Here is a 27,458-nt window from a genome sequence, read left to right on the forward strand (position 1 = left end):
GAGGAAATCTGGTCTGTGCCAGCTGCGGATCAGGAACCTGACTCCGCCAGCCTCTAGCAGCACAAGCACTGCCTTCCAGGCCTCTGCAGGCCTCGCTCTCTCCATATAGGGCTGTGAGAAGCCCACACCGACTCCTGAGTCCTCTGAGCATCCCTGTGGCGTGCCCAGCACCTGTTCCGCTGAACACTCACAGAACTCTCAGATCCTCCGAAGGCACAACACACACCAGCTAGCTAGATTCAGCTCAGGGTCCCCACTCTACTTAACACATGGCACTTGGATATATTCATAGCAAAAACAAGAATTAGTTCATTAGCAAAGAACAGAGATTCGAATAACAGTAAGATAGAATATTGGAAACAAATGGTGACATGTAAAACAAAATCATAACATGCTTTCCAGAGCCCAAACTTAACTCACGAGACGTTCCCCCATCTTCTACAGGATAGTTTGCCCCAAGCTCTTTTTGAATTTATGTTCAACCAGGAGAGCTGAAATCCTCCTGAGATCAAGCCCAGCGGCAGCTTTTCTTCCCAGGCTGAAGCATGCCTGGTACACCACCAAACGTTCATTGTCTTTATTCACAGGCAGGAGAACCCCTGCTGTTTTTGGTTTTTTTCCTGAAGCACTTGCAATCTATTAATTAGCATTTGACTCAATATGCAGGCTTCCACTGCAAGATACACAATCGTCAACCAGGGAGATAAGTGTCTCCTATATCTTGTCTGGAGATGTCTGTCTCAAGGCACGCTACCTCTGAGTGACCTGCCTTTAACTGCCAGGCCTTAAGAACATAATTTTCATTATACATATGTAACTCCTGACACATTATCTGCACATATATCTCACAATGATTATGATGACCAGTGTGATTCATGCTTTCAGCAGAGATCTTACATGGCCCCTTTTGGTGAACTCAGGCGATCCCTGTACCCCTATGACCTCTGCCAGTGGACCTCAAGAGATCCTTGGATCACACCTTCCAATGTGGAGGGACCTTTGGTTTCTCCAGTCCTTTGGAGTTTCCAGGAATTAAAAGATTAATCTTTAATTAAGGACTATTCATGTGATGAAACCTCCAGGAATACGTCCAACCAAAATTGGCAACCTGAGTCACACCTCATATTTACATAACACTAGCAGCTACTCCATGCATTCTCCAGCCTACTTGGGGCCACTACAGAATCCCCTTCTCAGCAATGCAGTGTCTACATTTAGATAGGCAATAGCAGCCATATAAATACCATCATATGCGAGCCCCCCACCATTTTTTCATGTATGTATCCTCACAACACCCCCGTGGTACTATTATCTCCATTTTACAGATGGGTAAGTGAGACACATGGTCTATGTCTATACTTTGAGCTGGGGGTGTGATCCCTACCTCAAGAAGTCATATTGCAGTAGCTCCCATCAAGCTAGGAGGCTAAAAATAGAGTGGCAGCAAGACCCAGGGCCGGCTCCAGGCACCAGCTGAGCAAGCTGGTGCTTGGGGCAGCAGATTGTTTGAGGCGGCGTTCCGCCCAATCCTAGGGCGGCACGGACGCTATTTTTTTGTTCCGCTCCGGCTGCCCTGTAGGGGGCGGCAGCGCAGAGAACCAGAGCGCCCTGCAGGGCAGTCCTCTTCCTTCCCTCCCCGCCGACCGGAGTGGAGCCCTCGCGGCAGGCGGCAGGAGGCGGCGCAGCGGGAGGGGCCGCGTGGCAGCGTCCCTGCTGTAGCCCTGGCTGCCTCCTTCTCTCTCTCTCTCTCCCGCCCACTCCCCCCCCTTTTCTCCCCCCAGCCGGTCCCCCTGACTCGCGCTCCGGCCGCGCCGCAGGTTTTTTTTTTTTTTTCCGTTTTTTGCTTTGCCGTTCTGGCCGCTCCGTTTTTTTTTTGCTTGGGGCGGCCAAAAAGCCAGAGCCGGCCCTGCTGTGTACCCATCCAAGACCCTTGAGTGTGTTTGTACCCATCCAAGACCCTTGACAGGTACTTCGGGTGATCAGCTCCTCCCCCCTCTGCCACAGCTTCAGTCAATTTTTAGCACACAAGCTCGATGAGAGCTATGAGTATATCTCCTTGAGCGGAGAATCACACTCATAGAATCACACCTCTGCCTCACATTGTACCCACAGATTCTAACCGAACAACCCAAGGTCACGCAGGAAATCTGAGGTGGAGCAGGGAACTGAACTCTGGTCTTCCTAATGCCCTATCCATGGAACAACCCCTCCCCCACAACATGGCCACTACACTTGGCTTTGCCCCCACGAGCACATTGCTCACATCTAATGCAGGACACCTCACATGTGGGTCTCTTCACCCAGTCTGTAGAAATGGAGGATCATGTTAACGTGCAAGAATGATGGGAAATGATAGAGATGTTTACACAACCTGCCCAATGCCATAGATGGAGTTTGCATCACTTCCTGGAGAATTACTAACACTGAGGGATATTCCACCATTATGTCTGCACTGATCTGTTGTCCACCAAAGATGAAGGTAGGTGACTTATCCAACACCTTGAAAGGTTGGACCAGTGATAACATGGAAATGTTTAAAGACTAACATCTTCAAAATGAAAAGTACACAGAGTTGTATTTTGTTGCAAGTTTTCACTGCTCTATCCTGAACAAACCTTTTTGTTTTTCTTTCTTCTGTATAAAGTGGAGTCAGGTGCACTATTCAAGTTTTTTCTCTTCATAAGAGCTCGACCACAGGCTCAGAAGTGAAAACACAGACCCACATCCTGTCCAGAGACGCTGCTATGCATGAAATTTTATTGAGACAAACCCCACTGGGAAAAGAAGCTACGTGGAACACAGCTAACTCGGCCTAAAAATGTAAGTGATAAATATCAGAGCTGTTTACAGTCCAATGGCAATCCAAATGGTGCTGAACATCTCCTGTCTGGGCTATACCCAGCCTCACTCAAGCTTGTCAAACTGAAAACTTGCATAAGGATCTGTGTGCAGCATCCAAGATTATCCTCAAGATCGTAGAAATGCTCATGGTTTTGGATGGATAGTTACAGCGCCATGGCAAAGTTTAACAGGCAATGATTGGAAACCTTTTAGAGTCAAAGCACGTATAGCAAATCTAAGGTACATAAAACACCCTTTTAAAGAATCAAGTTAAAGCGCTATGCAGCCTGCAGCATAAAAAAATACTAATTACATTTAAAATGTCTAAATAATCCCACATTTATAGAATTTCCTGTTCCAGCTAAAACACAGTTTCTGCTGTAAAGCCAGCCTCCCTTGGCCTTCAACCACATAATCTCCTTTTTAATAGAACCATAATGACTGAGCTTTGGTGCTACTGCGTGTTAGAGCTGTTTTGTCCCAGAGCCTACAAACAGTCAGAAGAGCAGAGCGTAAGGAGACTAACTCCCACTGAAATCAAAGGTAGCATTGGCTGAGGATGGCAGGTTTGGGCTCTATATTTGTAAGGCAGCTCTCAAGTTAAAGTACACAGATCAGAGATGAATCCGAGAACACTGTGTCTTGCAGCTTTGAAAGTGTTCTAGCATGTAAGATAGCGACTAAAGCATCAGGGGAAAGCAAAGCCTTCAGTAGTCCTACCATCAGCCAAAAGGGAATCATCTTCTAACACAACATGAACTGATGGGAACCCAAGTCTGGCCAGAATGAACAGGAATGATCTATGTGAACCTCCGCTGGTTCTGAAACATTGCTGAGCAAAGTTTAAAAGGTGGAGACACACAGAGGTGCATGTGTTATATGGAAAAAAAACTCCAGCCAGGAAACAAAGCAGAGACTAACCCATTCTCCGAAGCTGCAAAGTCTGAAGAAACAAATCAATGAGAATTAAAGCAATCCTTTATTCTAATTCTTCAAATTTGTTTTTCCTAACGATGGGGGATTTTGCTACCAAGAAAAAAAAAAATCTTATTCAGATGTGTCTCTGCCCTGGAAGATCTTCATTCCCACTGTGACATGTTTATTTTTATCTAGAAAGGGCAAGGTCTCTAAAAAGACTTTATTCCAACAGTAATGTAGTTTCTTCCTCTAAAGAACATTATACATGGGTCCTGCTCCATTACTCTGCTTTCCTTGTGCTGACGTTTTAAGTTTAAAAGACTGTGCCCACTGTACGTGCGTTAGATATAGATTTAAGATCAAATACTGGCAAAGGTTGAGCACGATTAGCAGTTGGGAAGAAGCAGAGAAGAGTAACTGAAGTGGTAGAAACCTGGATGAGTAACAAACGTAGTAACATCAGGTGGTATCAGTAAAATGTATCCACATGTTCTTTTAGAATTGAGTATTAAACAATATTGAAGGATATTGGAACAAAATATTATATCACAAATACAATGTTTTTTGTTACCTAGAAATGTTAACTTTACAACATGCCATTAAGAAAAGAAAAAAAACACCTTACACTTACCATCTATTAAAATTACCACAATTACAAAACCATAGCAGCTTTTAGTACTGTACTTAAGAAGAGATCCTTAAAATGAACTCACATTCCTTAAAATGGAAAGCCAGCATAACAGAACCCTTTGTAATGAAACATTTAATACATTTACATTCTACCATAGCTACTCAGATTCCCTATGAGATGCATGTTACAAAAATGAGCCAAATTATAATGGAGCTTTGTGTATCTGGGTAACATAACATACAATTATTGTAACCTTGCCCTGAGGCATTTCACAGGGAGATGAAAAGAGAGTAATAGCCTGTATTTAAGTATTTAATTTTTTTTTTAAGGGAAAAGATAGCGTTGGTTTCCTTAGCCCTTCCTAAAAGGACAGTGGACAGTATTAATTAGGACACATCTCCATTCCTACAAAGGCAGACAAAATTATGGACTTTCTTTGGTAAGTTATTAGACGTTTGCACAAGACATCCCCATGCCTGCCATTTAGGATGTTTGTTCCAGTTATAAAAAGTGTGAGCATCAGGAAGGTGACTCATAGCAAGGAATAAAGAAAGGACATAAGCCAGGCCACTCAGGTCAGTCACTGCACACTGGCTTCTGCTTCAGAAGCAGCTTTGTAAAGCACATGACTGGAGAGAAGTGCAGCGCAGTAGCGTAGCGTCATGATTAGTACGTGAAAGACGCAGAAAGCAGCTACCATTCTACTGCACTGGGCCAACAAGAAACTGAACTGGCTCCTGGAGTAAGATAAGATATGTTTTAAGATAGTCTAGATAGATTGGCTCCCTAGTGACTATCCTGTGGATCTGGCACTGTCCTTGCCACTTTCCCCATGGCGCATACATTCAATCACTGTCAAGGCTTTAGCCAAGTTCAGAATTGCCCCATATAGCTAAGGGGTGGGAGAATGGATGGCACAGAGTCAACAGTGCAGCTTTAGGCAGGGGATTTGTGTACAAGAGGGAATTCTCAGCTGCCCAGAATGGACCAAAGAAACTGGAAGGCTTAGGCCTTGTCTACTGCTTAAGTCAACGTATGTTACATCACTCAGGTGTAAAAAAACCACTCCCTGAGCCACGTAACTTACATATACTTAACATGGTGTCTACACTATGCTGTGTCGATGGGAGACACTCTCCCGTCAACATAGCTTCTGCCTCTCGTTGAGGTGGATTAATTAAGTCAATGGGAGAGCACTCTCCCCTCAACTTATCGCGTCTTCACCAGCCCCACTAAATCGATGCTGCTGCATCGATCACAGTGGCGCAGATTTAGCACTGCAGTAAAGACAAGCCCTTAGATATTTGTAATTAAGTAATCTTTACTAAGATTCAACATCCTGTAGGGTGCATCTACCAACAAAGACCAATCTCTGAATAAAACCAAGTTTAACTTTTTCCTTGCAAAAGAAATGTGGATATATGTTCCCACAAAATCTAACTATTATCCTTTATTCTCCTATCATCTTCCTCTTTCTTTGCCTGTTTGCGCAGGTTAGGTCTATAAAGGCTAAACATTGAAAACCCGGTGGGACCTTTAGGAAATATGAGCAGCACGTTGTATGGAGAATTATTTCTTCTCTCAAACTTTGTAGGGTCGAACACACACAGTAAAACCACTCAATTACGTTAAAACCATAACTACAAGAATCCCTACACAAATATACAAATTATATTTTGGAGACCATAAAATGTTGCCACTTAAAATAGCAATCTAATTACAAAGCAAACTGGCATACTGATGGGTTCTAAAAGGGAAACTTTGGCAGCTGCAGGATCCATATATTAGAGCTTCAATGCATATTATTCCTGCAGTCAGTGTCTTACTCTGTGGCAGAATTCTTGGCTGACAGTTGTGGGGACAGTACAAATTAACCAACCAAAGGGCTATTTTGGCATTCTTCATATCATTTTCCTTTAACTCTCTGTACACTACAATCTCTACAGTAGACAGCTAAAGGGAGTTTAGTGATTGATGGGGAATTTACTTCTTTTTTAAAATCCAGCATCACAAATGCCCCTTTTCAGAGCCAGATAATCAAGGGTTTTTAATGACTTTTTTCATAGTATCAATTAATTCAGGTACTATAGAACTGATAGGTCAACTAGTCCATCTCCCTGCCAAAGCATGATTTTCCCCTACCATACATTAGCTTGTACTTCTGTCCAATCTAATCTTAAATGTACTAAACAAATAGAGTTTCCACCACTCCACTTAAAAGACTATTTCAAAAGACCTGACTCTCTGAAAGGTTTTTCTGCTCTTTATCTTAAATGTTTCGTTTTTTAATTTCATCCCATTAATCCTGTTTATTCCCCCTTTACTGTTCCATTCATCTTTCTCGGTGTTTGGATCACTCAAACATATCTAAATGTTATCACGTCTCTCCTTAGCCAAGATAGACATATGTACTATTTAATCTTTCCCCATCAGTCAATCTCTTTTATTATGGGAAGAGGGGAACATTTCACTAGGGGCTGAATTCACACATCTGTGCACCACTTAGTCCAAGCTGGTGCATGGTCCTTGTCAGGTGTGGGCAATGAACTTTTAGGTTTGGTCTCAGACTTATGCTTTGGGGAGCATTATGTGGCTCAGGTATTTCAATACTGGTCCACTTTTATTAGGGACTAACCTTCAACATGCCTCTGGCAATGCATGATCAAAAGCACACAACTTTGCACCCAAATCAGTAAATGCATATTCAACTGGCTGCTTAAGATCACAATTACTTGATCTGCATTTCCAAATGCCTCCGGAGACCTTTGAAAATCTGGTCCTTAATGTGTACATACACTAATCTATATTTTTTATTTATGTAAGAAGTTTTACCAAGATTATAAATCCTTGCCATGTAAATATCAGAAACAAAACAATCATTACAACAGTTAGCTTTTGTTTAAAGACACATTATGCATGAATAGATCTTTCTATTTAACAGAGTGTTGCCATATTACAGAGAGAGCATCATTACAACACCTGGGTTGTTTCCAGTGATTTCATTAAATTGAGTGAAATATCTGTATCCACATATTTAACAGACCAGGTATGGTAATATTAAAAAAAATTGGACAGGTATGCTGGTATTTTTGTAAGTGAATGTACTTTGAGTACTGAATAAAAAGAAACCAAGTATCTAATTATCTATCTGTTCTCTGTCCATTTTGCTGGGTACGTAACTGGAGTTAATTTTTCCATAATCACAACCTCCCATATTTTTTGAAGCATGGGTAGGCTATTTTCTTTTTCCAGTGAGAGGCTACCAATAACAGAGCAGGTACTAGCAGATGAGAGATTAATTTTTCGTTTCCTTTTTTGTGACCACTTCCACGAGGAAGCCCCAGAAGGATTATGAAAGGATCATTTGGTAATAAACATCCAACCATTTGTGATATTTGGTTACGGATTGCATACCAATACCCTCTAATGACTGGGCGTCATCACCATATATGCATAATAAAATCTCCTCTTTCACCAAAAATTCTCCAACATTTATCCCCATTCAGTCTATATCTATTTTTTAACCTGACTGCTGTGAGGTACCATTGAAACAGTATCTTAAAGAAATTTTCTTTTATTGTGCTACACACAGGTTGCTGGTCCTCTCCTCTCTCGGCGGCGGGGGGTCCTTCCACGCTCCGGGTCTTCGGCAGCAATTCTGCGGCGGGTCCTTCACTCGCTCCGGGACCCGCCGCCGAAGTGCCCCGAAGACCGGGAGCGTGGAAGGACCCCCCCGCCGCAGAATTGCCGACGACTGGGAGCGCAGAAGGACCCCCGCCTAGGGCACCAAAAACCCTGGCGCCGCTCCTGGGTCCTCTTTTTCAGATCAAACCTCATTTTTTGTTTCCTAATTGACCAGATGCCATCACTTCTATTAAAGTTAAATTTTTTGTATAAAACTGGTTTTCTAGAAAGCTTTCTCAGCTTTCTCATAGTGCCCGACTTGAAAGTACTGGTATCAGGGCAGGGAGAGTGGGCCAGCTAAAATTAGTTTTGGTCTCTAAATAAGTTAGAAAAGCTTCTTTACTGAATAGCTGACTTGCCATGTGTCTCCCATGGCTCTCCCAATCTTTGAAACTCTCTGGTTTGTGATTTGGGTTAAGATCTTGATTATTTGCAAGGGGTCGCACTGGTGAGGGAAAAGAACTGATCTTATCTCACACTAATAATTTTGAGTGAGTATTTGTGGAGACCCTTATGCAAGACTCCTCCTAATTCAGCCTGTATCGTATAAGAACACAACATCTAGGAGAGCGAGCAATTAAGTGTTTGCTACAACAATCAGTTGTGGGGCATAAAAAAGGGCTGGAAGTAGACAGGAAGCTGGCATTTGTCCCATTTGCTGAGACAAGAAAAAATGCAGAGCAGAACTTGGTGTCTCAGGCATCACAGCATCAGAAGCTGTCACACACATCAACGACAAAGTCCTATAAAGGACATGCCAATTCATTTTGCAAATTGCACTGCTATTTAGACAAGTAAGAGCTATATTTGATAACCATCACCTAAAAACGTATCTGTGGACATCTGAGATTGCAATAATGTTGCAGTACAAAATCTCTTTAGCTAAAAAGCACATACCCGTGGAGGCTGTCAACACCAATCCATAAGTGGAGACAAGAAAACAGGGAGGATGACCACAGCCTGGATGATTTTCCCAATCAGGCCTAATTATTAAAATTAAATTGAAAATAATTGTTTTTAAGAGAACAAATCTTTTTGACTCATGTAACTTCCACATATAGCCTATGTGTCCACAGGTGATCACTTCACTGCTGAAGAACAAACTTTTGCTAGAGTCATCAAATTAAAATTAAATGTTGCCAGTTTATTCTGTATAATTGAGCTGCTCTCTGGAATAAAAGAGCTATAACTAGAGAGATCTAGTGTGGCCACTCTCAGATACAGCAGCTTTAGTGTAGAGCCCTGCCATGATGGGTTTAAAATAAGACCTTCTATGGAGAGTTCCCTCCCACAGAGAATCTCAAAAAAAATCTCACCTCCTTCAAGAGGAAAAAGAGGAGAAGTAAGAGTCTGAAAATGCCTGATAACTTTTCATGCAGCATGGTTCACCAAGAATGTGTGTATGTTGGAGATACGGTAGAGTGAAGTAGGAATGAAGAGGACAAAATTAACTGGCGATACTGGATACTATTTCCTCACAGTCAATCTTATGGTTCCAGTTTTAACGATAATTTTGGATTCATTTTAACCTGTACTGTCTCAGGGTACGTTGATTAAGTAAAAAGCAAAAATAGGAAGTTCTTAATGTAGGCCACTGTAGGTACAGTCTTTCATATGAGATGCATACCGGCAGCTCTAACCACCTCGCTCATAAAACTTTTAGCCCCGAGTTTAAGGTACAGATCTGGGACATGGGAAACCCCTGGTTCAATCTCCCCTCCAGCGGAGGGGGAAGAGTGATTTGATGAGGAATCGGCCACCTCTCAGGTGAGTACTGACCATTGGGCTACAGGATATTCTGACGCTGGGTTCCCTCAATCTCTTTGCTGAAGCTGTTCCACTAGATACATAATTAAAGGGTCATTTGGGACAGAGAGAGAGAGAGAGAGAGAGAGAGAGAACACATGCACAGGCATGAGAATGACTCTACAGCCTGGTGGTGAGAGCACACTCAGGTTGTTGGAGACCCAGGATTGAGTCCCCCTGCTCCAGCGACTCATTATCCACAGTGGAAGAGCTTCAGCAGGCTTCAACAGCTCTGAGGCAGAGGAGGGGGAGAAAGGCATCCAGATGCCAAGAGGGAAGCAGCAGTGTGCATGCCCACTGGCAGAAAGGTAGGTGCCTAGTGAATTTTCACTGTGAAAATTCAAGTGCCTAGTGAGTGTAAGCAGAGTTAGGCAGTGGGGGGAGGTCATGCTTGGCAGTGGTGCCAAAACTGGGACTTAAATGCCTAAATAGAGTTTAGATGCCTAACTCCCTTTATGCATCCAGTCCATTCTGCCTAGAGTACATAAAGTTATCCGTGCAGTTTTAACTGGATAAAGTTTACATTTTCTTTCCTGAACTGTCATGTAATGTTCCTGTGGCCTTATCGGTGACTTCAACCCTTTATCCCTGAGGTGACTGCATTTTAGTCTAAGTGAAGTTATTCCTATAGGGCCCTACTCCTGTATTTGTTAACCATGAGTGGAAATTCCACTGACATTAATAGGAGAGTCACAAATGAAAAGAATGAAGAATTTGATCCTATTTGGAAATCACATCATCAGACACTTAAAGATCTTTGAAAATAGCTATTTTTTCCAGATGTCAGTTATTATTAACTCTGAATTTCAAGAAATGTGACACCAAATTAGTTTAGTGTCACATCTGCAAATTTCCAGTGGAAGCCCCATTTTAATACAGTCTTGAGTTTTACAAAGCATCATGTAATATATCTAATGATCAATATTTTTGCTGAGTTAATTAAGAACCACACAGAGGTAATTTTTATTATACATGTCAGGAACAAACAGCTAACGAAGTATTATACTGAACTTACATTTTGAAATTTATACATTATGTTGAGATTTGCAAAGAAGCCTGGGGGGTTTAGACACATATTTCTATTATTGGATTTAATGGAAGGTGTGTCTAAGCCCCCCAGTTGCTTTGAAAATCTCATTCTATGCTGTTAAATTCTGCAGATTCGCTATTTCAGGTATAATCTGAGGAAGAAACATCAGTTTCTATAAAAATATTTTTCATAGCATTAATCATTATTTAAAAGTGTATTAAAAGGAATTAAAAATGTTAACCATTTGCCTATTTTCTTAGTTATCAGACATTTTCTCACTCACTATTGTAGGAAATCAAAATCTGATCCTCTGTGCCTGTATATGTCGTTTTCACAATATGAGCATATCAGACAGACAATTAATTGCATGGAAAGTGAAGAGTACTCTGTTTTAAATGTCTGTGCTAGGAAAATTGCAGATACCAGCCCTACTGAGCATTCCTAAACCTGTTAGTAACAGAGCAGGATATTTCTCTAGGTTTTTTTTCCAGCTCTCCTGCTGTGAATATATTGTGAGCCTGCTGTGGATAAATAACAGAAATGTTGAATCATCACCACACTCTGGATGATTTCCTTTTAACCTAATCAGCCTAAACTGGGTACAGGATTGTCAAAAAGTGGATATTAATATAACTGAAGCATCCTCATGCATATCAGGTCCTGCAGATAAAAGGCTCTGAGGCACATGGTTCTACAGGAAATGAAGCATCATTGATGAACATCAGTTTTTCATTTTAAATATTAAAACAGGCCACAGGACTTTGCCCTTTTAGAGTGGGACTGAAGAGACATTTGAAAGGTTAATTAAATGACTGACATGCATGAGGGACAATAAGCAATTCCCGTAGAGATAGGTCTACTCATAGAAGGCTCCTGTTTGAAGGGAATGTAAACATTAGGAACAAAGTTTTAGTTGTGTGGGTTTCCCTGGTGCTATCTTTGCTTTATCTTTTCATATATATCTCAGCTTTAGGTTTCTTTATTATTAAGTTTAGCTTCATTTGTTTAGATTTAGGTTTTCTTTATTTCTTGAATTTTATTTTGGATTTGAAATAATGCTGAATAATGAAATAATGAACTGGGGGTGAGAAAAAGTGGGTTCAGGCCCAACAAAATGGCTCCTCCCTCACCCTCACAATGGGGCCTCTACTTTTCCCTCCTGTGCTACCTGCTATGTTGCCTCAGCTTCAGGTATCCCTTTGTCTACATGGCTCCCATCTCCACAGGTCATAAAAGCCATTGCCACAAATGGCATCCTTGGGGGCAACCTGAAAAGACAGACCAAGGACTGAACGAGTCACAGAGATGGAACTCCTGCTCTCATCCTCTGGTCAGGGTTGAGGCCCATTTGCAGGACAGTGATGAGGAAGCTTCCATTCCAAATATCCAGGCTGCACATGTTTAGGGCCAGACTGTGAATCCCTTACTCCCAGTGGTAAGCACTTACTCAGAGGAGCAGCCCTCACTGAAGTGAATTACAACTCATTGGGAGCAGGCACGGAGTAAGATGCAATTTGTCATGAGTAAGGGTATAAGAATCTAGTCCTCAATGGAAAGTCAGTTTCTGCAACAAGAGCTATTAGCTCCCTATCCTTCACAAGTCCCTACTTAACTCCATAGGTATGTAATAATGGGACATGAACCATTCACCTGACTTTACCATCTTTTGGGACAATGGTGGAGTAAGGAAGAATGCTTGGAGCCATGAGCTTAGAGGAGGCCTCTTTGTGTCTAAAAAAGGGGGTGAAATCCTGGTTCCATTGACTTCAATGGGAATTTTGCAATTGACTTCAGTAGGATCAGGATTTCATCCACAGACTAAGTGCCTTGAAGGATCCCCCTCCAGCAATAGGGGAGGAGCAGGTTTGTGGGGCAAACACCTGTGCCCACCAGTATTTGTGTGTGCATAGTCAGAAGCCAAAATTAGGTACTCTTGAAATTCAGGATCTTAATATTTTAAATTATATTAAAAACCCCAACAAATGTATAAATATAAATATATATACACATACACATATAAGTTCCCCATCAGATTTGTGCCTGTAGTTCTTTTACACCATGTATTAAAACATTATCAAATTTTAGAGTAGACAGCCCTCAGCATTTAAACAGCTGCAAATATGCTTTAATTTTTTTGCCTGCTGGTCATGAACATTTTTAACATATGTTCTAGGTACCACAAACGAATACTGAAAAGTTTCGTGTTCTTCGCCCTACACATTTACTGGGGGAGAAAAAAAATCTATACGTTTCCTGCTGGCTTGAATTCCTGCTGTGACATCTTTGAGTGCTTAATAATTTCATTAAAGCTTTGTAGAGAAAAAAATATAATAAAAATCTGCCATACAGCTACCAAGACTTTGCACTCTTGCAGCATTGGTCATAGAAGTTTTGTTAACAGCAGATATAAAAAATGCTCAAGGCATTTAAAAGAATATTTTCAAGGAGGAAAAAAGTGGATGAAATGTTGGAGGCAATCATAATTATGTTTTAAAGAGAGATTTTGATTGCTTAACCTGAGTCACCTAGGGCATAATGATTACAAAATTCATAACTCTTCCCATCTTACAGTAAATGGAAACGTCTTAATAATCTAAAAAATATTGCAGAATCTTTCTCTAGTCTGTGTGAATCAATGATATTTATAACCCTGGAGGTATTGAATTTCTTTTGTATCAAAGAACACCAATAATAATGTACTATTCCATTATAAAAGAACATCTCAGAAAAGTGAACATTTTCCAAGACTAAGAGAGTAGAGAAAGTTAAAGCCTAGTATCTATGATCCCAAGAAACAGGAGGGTCTTTTTCAACCAGTTAGAATGATCTAATGTTCTCAGTAGTTTATAGTACAGAATATAAAAATAAGATAAAAAATGTGGACTGGAAGCAAATTGGCAAGACCTGTAACTGAGTTTATTTGACAAATTAGTGGAGAGCTTTACAGTCTAAAACTAAAGATGCATTTGACCCAAGCTAAATAAACAGAATCGCTTAAAAAAAGAATGAACAAAAGCCAACATAGGTTTGCAGTGTGATGTGATGGATAAAAGTAATCCTTTTAGAAATCGAATGGGATTAGGTGGCCCACAGAAAAGGGAAGCAGGGGGCATCTGGCCTCATAACCTCATAGACTTCCCAGGGTGTGATTCCTCTGCTCATGTAAACATACTCATGGTAGCTCAACGAGAGCTAGCGCAAGTGTAAACAGCAGTGTAGTCACAGTAGGATGGGCAGCGGCAGTGGAGATAAGGCTGGAGTGTGCCGAGTACAAACCCACCTGGAAACAATCGGCGGTAGCTCAACCAGGCCTCAGCTGCTGCTGCCCATGCTACCCAGAGCCTGGGTTTCAACCTAAGTCCAAATGCCTACACTGCAATTTTAGAGCCCTGCAGCCCAAGCCCACCAACACGGGCCAACTGCGGGTGTTTAATTGAAGTGTAGACCTACCCACTGAGGTTACCTGCACACATGCTTTGTGTAGTCTCTGCCTTGGACCTGCCAGGTGTTCATCCCCACCAACCACCCATAAGGAGGGCGCATTAACAAACATTCTTACAATAATTAATTAGGCACAAGGGCAGAGGGACCAAACCCACAGGATGTGATATAATTTTTTATAATTTATTGTTAATATTGTGTATTAATTATACAAAGCATAGCAGAGGAGACTGCACACATACCCCTGAAGACACAATATCACAATGAGCGTGGTGACCATGATAATGGCATATATGAATGGCATTTTAAATTATCCAGTTTCATTGTTGAATATCTTGTATCTTTACGTACCATGGGTGGGATTTTCAAAAGCATTCAGGATTGGCCTAACTCGGTTCCTATTCAAGTGAATGGGAGTTTTTCCACTGACTTCAACAGAAGAGAAGTTAGGCCAATGGCTCAGCATTTTTGAGAATCCCACTTTATGTGTATTGTTACAGTTAAATATGTACCATGCTTCCTGGCCATTAGTGTGAAATTCATCCCTGTGCAGAAGACCATCAAAAGCACAACTTACGTCCTGAAAATAAAGACTTAAATTATTATTTGTATTACCTAGGAACCCTAGTTATGGGCCAGGAAGCTCTTTTGTGCTGGGTCCTGTACAAACACAGACAAAACCAGATGGTCCCTGCCCCAAAGAACTTACAATCTGCGTATAAGGCAAGAGACTACAGATGACTACAAAGTGACAGTTGGGGGAGTACAAGGAAATATTTAGACAATACGGATCAATTAACATAGTGCAGGGATCGGCACCCTTTGGCACGCGGCTCACCAGGCCAGTCTGTTTACCTGCCGCGTCGGCAGGTTTGGCCGATCGCGGCTCCCACTGGCCGCAGTTCGCCACTCCAGGCCAATAGGGGCGGCAGGAAGCAGCGGCCAGCACATCCCTTGTCCCGCGCCGCTTCCCGCAACCCCCATTGGCCTGGAGCGGCGAACCGCGGCCAGTGGGAGCCCTGATCGGCCGAACCTGCCAACGCGGCAGGTAAACAAACCGGCCCGGCCCGCCAGGGTGCTCACCAAAGGTTGCCGATCCCTGACGTATTGCATAGGCGTACTGATCCCTTGCAGAGAGCAAGTTTCAATCTAATTTTTTGGAAGGGGAGTGAAACCTTTTATTTGTTACAGAGAGGTGTGTTGCAAAGAGGGATTTTATGATGGGTTTCAGTGGAGTTTTGAGATAGATTACAGGAGTCTTCTGCGAAGGGTAGCTTATTACTTTGGGACCCTTATAAAGAAGCAATTCCATCAGCATATACTTTGGCACAGCTAAATAGAGGACGATGCTTATATCACTGCTATATAAATAAGTCTAAAAGGTGTATCTGGTGCTTTACAGCTATAAGGAGACAAGGTCCTTGCCCCAAAGTGTTTACAGTCTAACCATTAAAGAAGCACATGAAGCATAGGGGAAGGGATGTAAGAAAACGAGCAAATGAGAGGTGGAGTAAAGAAGTTATCTTGCTAGTTCCTCTGCAGCATCAGGGAATAAGAACTAAAATAAAATTGTGGGTAAAGCCATTATAAGATAGGGGAAGATAAAGCATGGCTCTTCAGAAGACAAACACTTAAATCTATATGCACTAGGTATTCATATTGTCTCTTGTTATACTTTTCTACCCTTGGAAATGACACCTGATTTCTCATCCCAATGTATCAAACTAGGAATGTGCTCTTATGTTTTGAGGCATTAAATAAGATTTACTCCACAGTAACTTCATTCTGACTTACCGAAGGAGGATTTGCCATGCCCAGCGCTTCTGTTATAATGGAAAATCTTCTCCAAGAAATGCAGAGCTTAGTGAAAAAGTTACTATTACAAATGTCTTGATACTTCGTTTTGACAGTCCAGACCATCAAACACAGCTAGTCTAGAACTACTTGTAGCAAATAAGGGATTAAAGAGTTAGCACCAGCTAGACATGTGAAGAAAGATGCAGGTGCTCCTCTCAGGCTTGTTACGTGTTTAATATGTCACTTGTAGGTAAGCGTAATAAACAAAAAGAATACTCTACATTCAGGGTTTTGTTCTGCATCATTGCCAACACTATGGGGTACATATTCACCACAAAGTACTTGTGAGTAAAAGGCACCAATCGTCTTACATTTAATACTGGCTCTAATCCTCCATACAGTGCACTGCAAATTCAATCCTATCTGGGTGTATCAATTTCAAAATTAGCCTTTTTGATATATAGAGTCAATGTTGGTCCATCATTCCTTGCATCTTGGAGTGGTAAAGGTCAATCCTGAAGAAATGCTCTTCCCTATGCACACAGCATTGTTCAGTTGGCTGGATTCATTATATTTTTGTTTTGTTTTTCCTTCTCCTCACAAGCATTAAATATTGACCAATATCAGAGGCAAGATACTAGAAAAGATGGACAAACAGCTTGATCCTATGTCCCTCATATACAGAGCTTCCTTTCCATAGAACTAATTTTGACAGCCTCGCGCTTTGCATGTCATAATAGGATACAATAATGTTTGATTTTATCCAGCTACTTTCATACGAGTGTTATTTTAAAGGGCTTTATATAGCAATGAATGGAGTAGCTAATATGTTCTTAACAATAGCTGGCACAGCCTCAGACACTGGGGTTATCACCTACATTTGACAATTTTCATGGGAATCTTTGACTTTCACCTGAACTGTCACCAAAGAATGGCTCATAGAAGAATGAAGTCCTACTGAGGAGTGTATTAAAAAGGGAGACTTTATGATACACATTAATGGAGGTCAGAGACAAGGCTACCCTTCTCATTTATGAAGGGAGAGCACTAGATTATAACGATGGCATCAGTATGGGGAAACTAATAAAGTCATTCCCATGGTTCAGGCAGAATTAGCACATCTGGCCCCATTAAGTAAAATCTTTTTCTCCTTAAATACACAGCCTGCGGCTGCTTGTACATGTGACTCTGCAGACAGTGTAAGACTACTAACATGCATAGCATCATTTGGAGCAGGTAGCTTTTGTGTGAGAATCACAGGCACAGACATTCCACCCAGGGAAGAAAGATTGATTCATGATTCATAGCAGTCCTTCATTAAAAGGACACCGTTCTTCATAGTAAAAAGAAAACTAAAGGTTACATGGCTGTGATCATAGGTTGTAATTCTGGGATTATATTGAGGAATTCACTAAATATACTCTAAGAGGTCATCTTTCCTGTTTAATTCAAACAGGACTAAAGTTGGACCAAGGATGGTCACACTTGAATACCTTATTTTCAATGGCAGCACTGATGCGTGGCCAGAATAGGAAATCCTGGGCTCTGTTCTTATGAGTCTCGCAACCCAACTGAACACTGTAGATTATGCTCAGCATTTCGGACCTCATGTACATGCTCATTCATGAACGAATACCTGTGCTGGCACAGGAGTAAAAATATCTTTCCAAACAACAGCCACTCCCCACATACTCACACAATCAAAAACCTGTTTGCACTAATATTTGGGAAGAGCAAATCCCAGGGAGGATGAACGTGGTAATCTAAACACATTTGCAAAACTCCTTTTTGGAAAGTTCAGCCAGCTATCCTGGGTACAGACCTGTTTATCCTGGACAGCTTACGAGATATAAAAGATACCTTAAACCTTTTCCAAAATTGCATATGTATTGATGTTTGTGGTCCACACTCAAGAATCCATTACCCCAATTCCTTTCCACGTTCAGAAATCTAATCTGAAACTATCCAGGTTAGCAATTAGAAGCCTTATATTTAGGAAGAGTCAACCAGCTATCAAAATAGCTTAAAAACCTGTCTTTCACTGTAAGTGTTAAGCATTATAGTAAAAAACAAAACAAAAACAAAACCCCTTCAGTCCAGAATAACACAGCTGGCCATGAATGGCTGAAGACACTTCATAATTAAAAAAAAAGGGGGGGGAGTAGTAACTAAAGAGGGGCCTCTTAGGGTTATGTTTACACTACAATAAAAGACCCCGTGCAGGAGGAGAGTCCCTGAGCCCAAATATCTACACTGCAATGTTTAGCGCCGCCCCTGCTGTCTGAGCTCCATGAGCCTGAGTTAGCAGACCTGGGCTCTGAGACTCAGTCCCGTGGGTTTTTTAATCTCAGTGTAGACATACCCTAGGAGTCCCCTCCTTAATTACTACTCTACCTTCCCCTCCCCACCCCTGCTGGGTTTTTTAGATTATGAAGTGTCTTCAGTTGTTTGTGGCCAGCTGTGTCATTCTGGATTGAAGTGCTGGTTTAGTTATTTATTTAAACTCTAACGCCGAATGCTTACAGTGAAAGGCAAGTTTTTCAGCTATTTTGATAGCGTAGGGTATGTCTACACTACAACGAGAGCTCAGGGCTCAAATTAAGACTCAAGCCTAACTCCCGTCCATCTAAACACAAACTGTGCCAGCCCAGGGCTCTGTTCCTGGATCCCAGGAAGCCACGGGGCTGGAAGGTTCCACCTGGACAGTCAGGGTTGGTGTTACTACTTTTGAAGGGGCACTTTAAAGAACAGCCCCTCCCACCCCCCCAGCAGGTCCCCACTGCCTCCCCAGGCTCCCTTCCATCCTCCCAGGGCACCGCTGCCTCCCCTCCCATTGTCCCAAACTCCCTCCTGCACACCCCGGGCAGGAGTGGTGGAAGCTTCCTAAAGCGAAGATGCTACCAGCACCCAAATGTGGCCCTGCACCACCCATTTCCCCCGAGGCCCTGCCCCCATACTGTCCCTTCCCCCAAGGATCTGCCCACTACGCCGCCTCTTCCCCTCTAGACCCCGCCCCCCACTTGCTCCTCTATGCCCTCTCCCATGCGTCTCTCACTCTTAAGGTCAGTAAAAAGTGGGAGGACATAGCCTTCCCACTTTTAAAAGTGATGGGGCCACGGCCCCCTGTCTTTCCCTGTTCCGGGCTTCAAACACTTACTGGAGGCTGTGGGTGAGGAAGGGACAGGACTGGCTCCCCCGTGCACCCACTGGCAGAGCTGTGCTGCTAGCCTGGCTTACCTGCTCCAGGGGGCATCTAGTGGGGCTCAGTGGGATCACCAGCTGCAGTGCCTTTCCCAGGCATGTCCCTTCAGCCACACCCTGGCAGAAACGGGGGAGGATGAGCTCGGGGGAGGGAATCCCAGGGTGGGGAACCAGGGCAGAAACTGGGGGTGGTGGTGGTGGAGATGCTTATTGGGCAGGGGCATGCCCCTCTTTGTCCCCCCTTGTGCACATCCCTGCTGGGGACCCAGAGTTCAACAATTCTTAACCTGGGGTTACAAATGAGTGTAGACACCTAAGCCCCAGGTTAACAAACATTGGGCCTGCTAACTCCAGTTCTACTAACTCTGGGCTTACATTGCAGCGTAGATATATCCTTACTGTTTTGACAGAGCGTCGTATCTCTGCCAGTACTTTGAGCTCAGTCATGCCTTGCAACAATGTACATGAGATTTCCCTGATGTAGTCTCTCATAAATATACATTTTTTTCTCTAAAGGGATTTAAATTCAGGATGCCAGCATGCAGCTTTCCCCCCCACTTAAAAACAAAACCAAAAAATACCTGCTTCCCCAGCCTTCTTGCTGGGCATTCAACTTCGTGCTCCAGAAGAAAAGCCCTCATGTTGTCTCTAAAACATTCTTGTTAACTTTCAGTGCCTAAAATCAAAGTTCCTCTTGAGGCTCAATGGGGATTTGGAAGCACGTTGTTTTAGATTTGAAGGCATAAAAAATACATTTTTGGAGACCTACATGAACTCTGAGAACTTGCCTAATAGGGGAATCGAATTCTACATCTCCAAGCTTTAGCTTATTAAATAGGGGGAAACATCAAATGCATGACTGGGATAAAAGAACCGCTCTTTTTTGCTGATTAATTCCTACGTTTTTGAAGTCAGTATCTTTGTTCTGAGTAAAATGTGTTTGGTAGCAGCTCAGCCCCACTGGATGCCAAGCTACATCAAAAAACTATCAAACACAAGTTGGCAAGACTGTCCAGTTCCACTCAAGAGGTTCCTGACTAAGCTTGTATAGAGGCAGAATCATAGAAATGGAGAGCTGGAAGGAACCTGAGATGGTCATCTAGTCCACCCCTCCAACATGAGGTAGGACCAAATATACTCCTGACTCCTTAGGATGGTAAATGGCCTAAATTGGGTATTAGATCTTTAACAAGGCTGGATACAAACATCTCACAGTACAGCTCTCTATCCTAACTCAAACTAGTAGATACATCAAGGACTTTAGTTTCTAGCTTTACCCAAACCAATTAGCTCTTGGCAGCATTATTCACTTCAGAGAACAAAATATAATATAACATTTTAAAGTACAGTTTAACTCATAATAAGAGTAGTTCCTCAAAGGTAATTACAAACCGATGTATTCTGAGTCCCAGCATGTTACTATGCTTCTCTTTACTGCTTTCTAGTGTTTACATTTGATTTCCCACAAGAAAAAAAAAAAGCGGTACCAAACCCTAGAGCCAGCATCTTATATGACAGCTGTGTCCTCAGCAGATAAGACCCATATATTTTTAAGTGGAAGGGGCAACTTGTGAGACTCATCTAGGTCAGTGTCAGGAAGGGACTCTTATCAAACCCTACGGGTAGCTATACTCCATGGAATATTTTTTCTTTTAAAAAATGAACAACAAATTTTCCGGCCAAGGCTTTGCATATTCTTTGGTCTTGCACAATATGATGTAGAGCAGGGGTCGGCAACCTTTCAGAAGTGGTGTGCCGAGTCTTCATTTATTCACTCTAATTTAAGGTTTCGCGTGCCAGTAATACATTCTAATGTTTTTAGAAGGTCTCTTTCTATAAGTCTATAATATATAACTAAACTATTGTTGTAGGTAAAGTAAATAAGGTTTTTAAAATGTTTAAGAAGCTTCATTTAAAATTAAATTAAAATGCAGAGTCCCCCGGACTGGTGGCCAGGACCTGGGCAGTGTGACTGCCACTGAAAATCAGGTCGCGTGCCACCTTCGGCACGCATGCCATAGGTTGCCTACCCCTGATGTAGAGGATGGTATGCAGTGCTCATGAATGGATAACATTCATATTTGTTTATATATTCTCTCCAAGTTTTGGCCTCCAGTATCAGAAGTAACAATTATTAGCCCTACACAAAGCTTGAATATGTTTATCTATGTAGGGAGAATACATGATGTCTGGTAGAATAGTTTTATTGGCATGAGTATGAGGCGACCACGCTGCTCAAAAGTGGCAAAGCCCATTTATGCCTAATATCCGAATGAGTTAGGGTAAAACCTTTATACCACACTATCAATATTCTCTGATTTCCGGTTTTGCAGGAAAAGAGTACATATTTTTGGCTGATTTTTAAAAATCTGATTTGTTTAAAGATACTCAAGGACATCAAACATTAGAATAAGTCCTTGCAAGTGCAAGAGATGAGGTAAAAGGTGCACGATAAATGGAATTTACCACATAGCTATCACAACTGTAGATGTAATATGTATGGCCATCTCAATGAAGCTTGCTGACCAAGTACACTTTTCAGTGGTGTGTCAGAGTGCAGCCAATGAAGTAAAGTCTGCATGAGTCTGCACACACCGTGAAAGAAAACCACAGGCAGAAGTCAGATTTGCATCTGCAAATTAAAAAAGGGGGCGGCAGGGGGGGAGAGATTTGGTCTTGGCCCTTTCAAAAATCTACCTCCTTAAAGAATACTGTTTTTTTTAATTATTTTATTTTATTTTTGTAAGGGGCTGAGACTAAGATTGGGATCCTGTCAGCCTTGCTGTATTCCTTTAAAGCTATTTGGTTAATTTTTTCTGTGATGTTGTTCTTTCAACCCTACCACTGAGTGGCAAAGAAATGTATGCATGTATAAGTTAAATACGAAAAACATCAAATCAAATTGATTTTAAGTGCAATGGTAGTAATATACATATACAGACATGGGCGGCACGTGAACTGCCCATTCGGGGAGGCTAGGCCCCAGCCCCGCCCCTTCTGCTCCCCGCCAGAGCCCTGCATCGTGGCCACCCCATGTGTGGCCCCAGCCAGCGGCCCCAGCCTTGGAGCACCAAGCAGGCGGGCGGCGTGGCCCCAGTCCCAAAGCACCGGGTGGGTGGGTGGCGTGGGCTGTGCCAGCCCCAGCCCGGGCCACACACACGGCAAGGGGGAGGAAGAGCTGCAGAGCGGGAAGCAGGAGGGTGGCTGGGGGCGGAGTGTGGGCAGGGCAATGCCTGGTTGTTTGGGGAGGCTCAGCCTTCCCTGGCCTTTGATACCCACCGCCCATGTATATAGAGGATATATAGCAGGGATCAGCAACCTTTGGCATGCGGCTCACCAGGGTAAGCACCCTGGCGGGCCGGGCCGGTTTGTTTACCTGCCGCGTCTGCAGGTTCGGCCCATCGCGGCTCCCACTGGCCGCAGTTCGCCGCTCCAGGCCAATGGGGGCGGCGGGAAGCGGCGGCCAGCACATCCCTCGTCCCTCGCCGCTTCCCGCAGTCCCCATTGGCCTGGAGCGGCGAACTGCGGCCAGTGGGAGCCGCGATGGGCCGAACCTGCAGACGCAGCAGGTAAACAAACCGGCCCGGCCCGCCAGGGTGCTTACCCTGGTGGGCCGCATGCCAAAGGTTGCCGATCCCTGATGTATATAAATCTACCAGATACTCTATATCAGTGATACTCAGACCTCAGTAGTTCAGGAGCCAAATTAGCTACCAACATTACCCGAAAGAGCCATACTAGTGTGAATTCACTGTTTCATCTGCTATTTTTTAATATCTCATAGCAAAATGACTGATCAAGTATTCTACAATTGGTTAATAACATAGTAAAAGCATCCTGATTGGTTAATAATTAAATCACACAGTATTTTAATATCATGTGCCGCAAAGTGCCACAGGAGACACATTAAAGAGGCACTTGCAGCTCCCAAGCCTCAGTTTGAGTATCACTGCTCTTTATGCATCTAGATACGTCATATACAATAGCTATAACTAGGCAACGATATATAGTTCCAGGGTGTGTGTGGGTGTGTGTGTGTGTGTGTGTGTGTGTGTGTGTGTGTGTGTGTGTGTGTGTGTGTGCAAAAAATATGCACTAAATAGGTGACAGACAGTGACCCTTCCTTGCTTTAATGTTTTTTCAGGCCAATGCTCATATTTTAAATCTGATACCTTCTAATGATACAAGTGGCTAGTATAATCCATTTAGGACATTCTGGGTTTTTTGTTTGTTTTAAGTCAGCTTTAAAGTTGAATTTCTAACATGCGACAACCCATTCAGCTTTCTACAGAAAATAAAATCAAGTTTCCAGCTGACCACACAGGCACAGCTAATATTAAGGGAAAAGGTGAATCCTATATGACATGTACTTTTTTCTTAGGGTTGCTGTGAAGCCCGAGGGAGTCAGAAGGACAGACCAAAATCCTTAATAAACCTGTAAACTGAAAAAAGCAATATCTGCCCCTGGAGAGAGAGGGTCTAATCAGACTGACACATCCTAACCAGTGTTTATGTATATTTCCAAAACCAATGTTCTCTGAATTTCTAAATAAATTTCAATTTTCTTCACTTAATCAGTTTAGTATTCTGTTCTTGTCCAACTGTCTTGTCAAAAAACATTACCATAGTCTAAAAACTTTAAGTTCACAGGAGCAGTGGGGGAAGCTGAAAGAGCATCTATTAGAAAGGACATTTATTATCTTCATTTTAAAACAAATTCTATTTTTATGACTGAGGGTACAGAGCTCTGCGCCCTCAAAATTTACCCCACCTCTCAAGGCTTGGGATAGGAAAGCATGCTGAATAATTCCTCCCTTATCAATTACTAGTGAAGTGTAAAGTAAATCTGCTGCCGTTCAATAAAATCCTTCCATGAAATCACAAGTCTCTCAGTTACTGTTTCTGTCTCAGTGGCGTTGAGTATTACAGGTCACTGCACAGGTTAAGTGAACAACCTCACAAATGCAGAAATAACACAAACCGTGATCGTTCCAATTTCCTCACAGCAGCGCGTTAAAGAAGAGCGTAATCAAACCTGCCCTCTCCCTATGCTGACCTGCCCCTCCTTTTTATTTACTTTTTGGCATTGTATTGCCTCTTTTATACAACCAACTCCCCCACAACCATACATCCCCTAGTCAAACTGTTTTTTTACAAGCATTTCCATACTTCTCTAGCAATTATTTCAGAAGACCCCTTATCTCAGGGTCTTTTGTCGAGGTTTACTCTTTTCAGGGGAATGAAAGTCACTTTTCATTTTTGGTAGAAGATATTCTAAAGAAGCTTTCTCCGACGACTGATTTGTCAAGTTCTGACACTCGATATGTTATTTTTTTACACTAATGTAGTTCATTAACCCTGCAGAACTGCCAATTAAGAGATTCTCTCTTTGAGAAGCAACATCCTCTCTCTGAAACCCATTTAATTACCGAAAAGTGAATAGCTTAAATATAACACCCTCCTCTCCTATTAGTTCAGCTGTGGTGAATTTTACATACTCTTACTATTTTTGGCCTCTGGTTGCAATGAAAAGGTTGGAAAAAATACCCTACTTTTTCAAATGATATTTTTTTCTGTAATGTGACTCTGAATGAGCTAAATCCTGACGGACTTACTCACATGGGGACTGTGCCCTTCCAGATCTACAAGCAGAGGGGGACTCTCTGTGCCTTTCTATCTATCTGAGGTACTTCCTTGGCCCCCATTATCATGGTTCTGAGCACCTCACAATCTAATGCAGTTATCCTCACAACACCCTTCTAAGGTAGTGAAGTGTTATCCCCATTTTACAAATAGAGAACTGAGGCACCGAGAGATTAAGGGTATGTCTACACCGCAGCTGAGACTAACTCCCAGCTCAGATAGACACATATTGGGTCATATTCTCATCTGATATAAACTGGCATTGTTCCATTGCTTCTCTGTATCTTTGCTTCTCTTTCTGTTGAAAACCCTATCAGCAGTAAGCCATGGCATTCATATATCTCTATAGAAAGAGAAAGGACAAGCATTTAATTGTTATCAAGAGCTGAGTGGAGAAATTAAAACTCGTATTTGGTGTCCTGAACTCTGGGATGAGCTGTACAAAGTTCAGTCGTTATCAAAATGCATTCTCTAAAGGAAGAAAAGAGAATTTAATTTAAATGTATTTATTCATAGGCATTGCCACTCATTACCGTATTCTCTCATTGTATGAGAAGATACAAGGGAGGCATGGTATAAACTGTTCAGCAATTTAATAAACAATATAAAATGGATTTTCCCCCTTTGCTTAAGGAACAAAAATTACACTCCCCGTCATTCCTCTGGCTGCTTATTTCCATTACATACTTCCCAATATTTTGCATCTCACCACTATGCTCACCTTCCTCTGAGACTCCCCTTCCTTGCTGTTCCATCAGTCAGGGGCTAGGGGACACTCAAAGTGATGTCTGGTCAGCATGGTCTCACTTAGAGATAAAGCAAATGAGCTGCTCAACCATGTTTAGTATGCATCCTATCAGAGAGTCCGAAGATAGTCCCTGAACTCCGGTTTCCTACAGAGCAATGCAACACAGAAATCACCAGGTGGCTCTATTATGTAGCAGTCATTAGTGAAGAACCCCAGCCACACAAGGCCTGGCTTTCATGTTTTGTAACCTTGCTTGATTACTTGAATAAAAGATGCCCTACTCTCCCTGGAGACTGCTCACTGTGACTTATACCCTGGTGGGGACAATAGAAATTAATTGAAGACATTGTTAACCTCTGAAGGATGTGAGAAAGCCCAGCTGAGGACATACAGAGAAGCAGATGACAGTGAAGACTAATTGTTTAGAGAAAGATTCCCTGAGTTTATTTGAAAACGGACTCTCATTTCAGGAAATTCATATACATCTTTATTGTCTTCAAGATACTCAGGTTCATATGAGGACCAGATTCTGACTTGAACGGAGTTCACACTGGAGTAACTGAGATCAGAACAGACCCTAAACACATGTTTAAGATGAGCCCCATCTCAAAAAGACTGCACCCGTACAAAGACTAACTTGCCAATTAGTAATCTACTGATGAACTGAGGTAGTGTGTCCTAGTGGCTAGAGCAGTGGACTGGGACTCAAGAGACCTGGGTTTTAGACCTTTAGAGCATTAGACGTCAATGCTTTGTGCCTCAGTTTCTCCGTCAATAAAATGAAGATACAACAATAGTGACCTCCTTTGTAACGTGCTTTCAGCTTTACAGATGAAAAGTGCTATATAAAAATCTAAGTATCACTACTATTATTAAAGTGGTTTTATTTTTAATTTTACTCTGTTAATTAGGTTTTAAATGTTTCGCTCATTGCTACTGCAGAAGACATGAGTTCTCATTCTGAAATGTCAGTCACGTAACTGTCCAAAGCTGCCCAGGAGATTCTCGCCTGCATTTAAAAAAATATTTCTCTCAACCCTCACCCCCAGCCACATAAAGGGCCAAATTTTCAAACAAATAGACTATTTTGTGGAGCCAACCTGTGTCTGCAATATCTGCAGTCACAACTGAATTGCAGGCACATATCTGAATATATGTGGGTCTAACTACCTAACTGTGAATGCAAATCAGGTAGCTAGAATCAAAAGTAATCAGATTTGCATTCAAAGATTGTTTTGGGGTTGCAGAAACACAGGCATAAATTTTGCAGGTACAAAATTACCTCAGCCTTAGGACATGATCATAAACAGAGTTACACACATGCTTAACTTTATGCACTGCGAGTACTTCCACTGAGATCATGGCACTAGTGCAGTGAGTAAAGTTAAACATGTGCATAAATCTTTGCAGGATTGGGGTCTGTGACATTGATATTATTGTTCTAGGACAGAGGTGGACAAACTACGGCCCGCAGGCCACATCCAGCCCGTGGGACCGTCCTGCCTGGCCCCTGAGCTCCTGGCCCGGGAGGCTAGCCCCCGGTCCCTCCCCCGCTGCCTTAGCTCGTTCGCTCCGCCGCCGGCGCCATGCTCTGGGCGGTGGGGCTGTGAGCTCCTGGGGCAGCGCAGCTGCAAAGCCCAGCCTGACCTGGTGCTCTGCGCCGCCAGCCACTGGTGCTCCAGGCAGCGCGGTAAGGGGGCAGGGGGGGCTGGATAGAG

The 27,458-nt window shown here is 42.5% G+C and overlaps 1 protein-coding gene across 2 annotated transcripts in view; it reads right to left on the minus strand.

Moving 5' to 3' along the window:
- Positions 1-27,458, minus strand: part of CDH4 (cadherin 4) — a 650,110-nt gene that overhangs the window by 461,003 nt on the left and 161,649 nt on the right. The window lies entirely within an intron of this gene.

Source organism: Emys orbicularis, chromosome 12, assembly GCF_028017835.1.
Source record: "Emys orbicularis isolate rEmyOrb1 chromosome 12, rEmyOrb1.hap1, whole genome shotgun sequence".
NCBI classification, from domain to species: Eukaryota; Metazoa; Chordata; order Testudines; family Emydidae; genus Emys; species Emys orbicularis.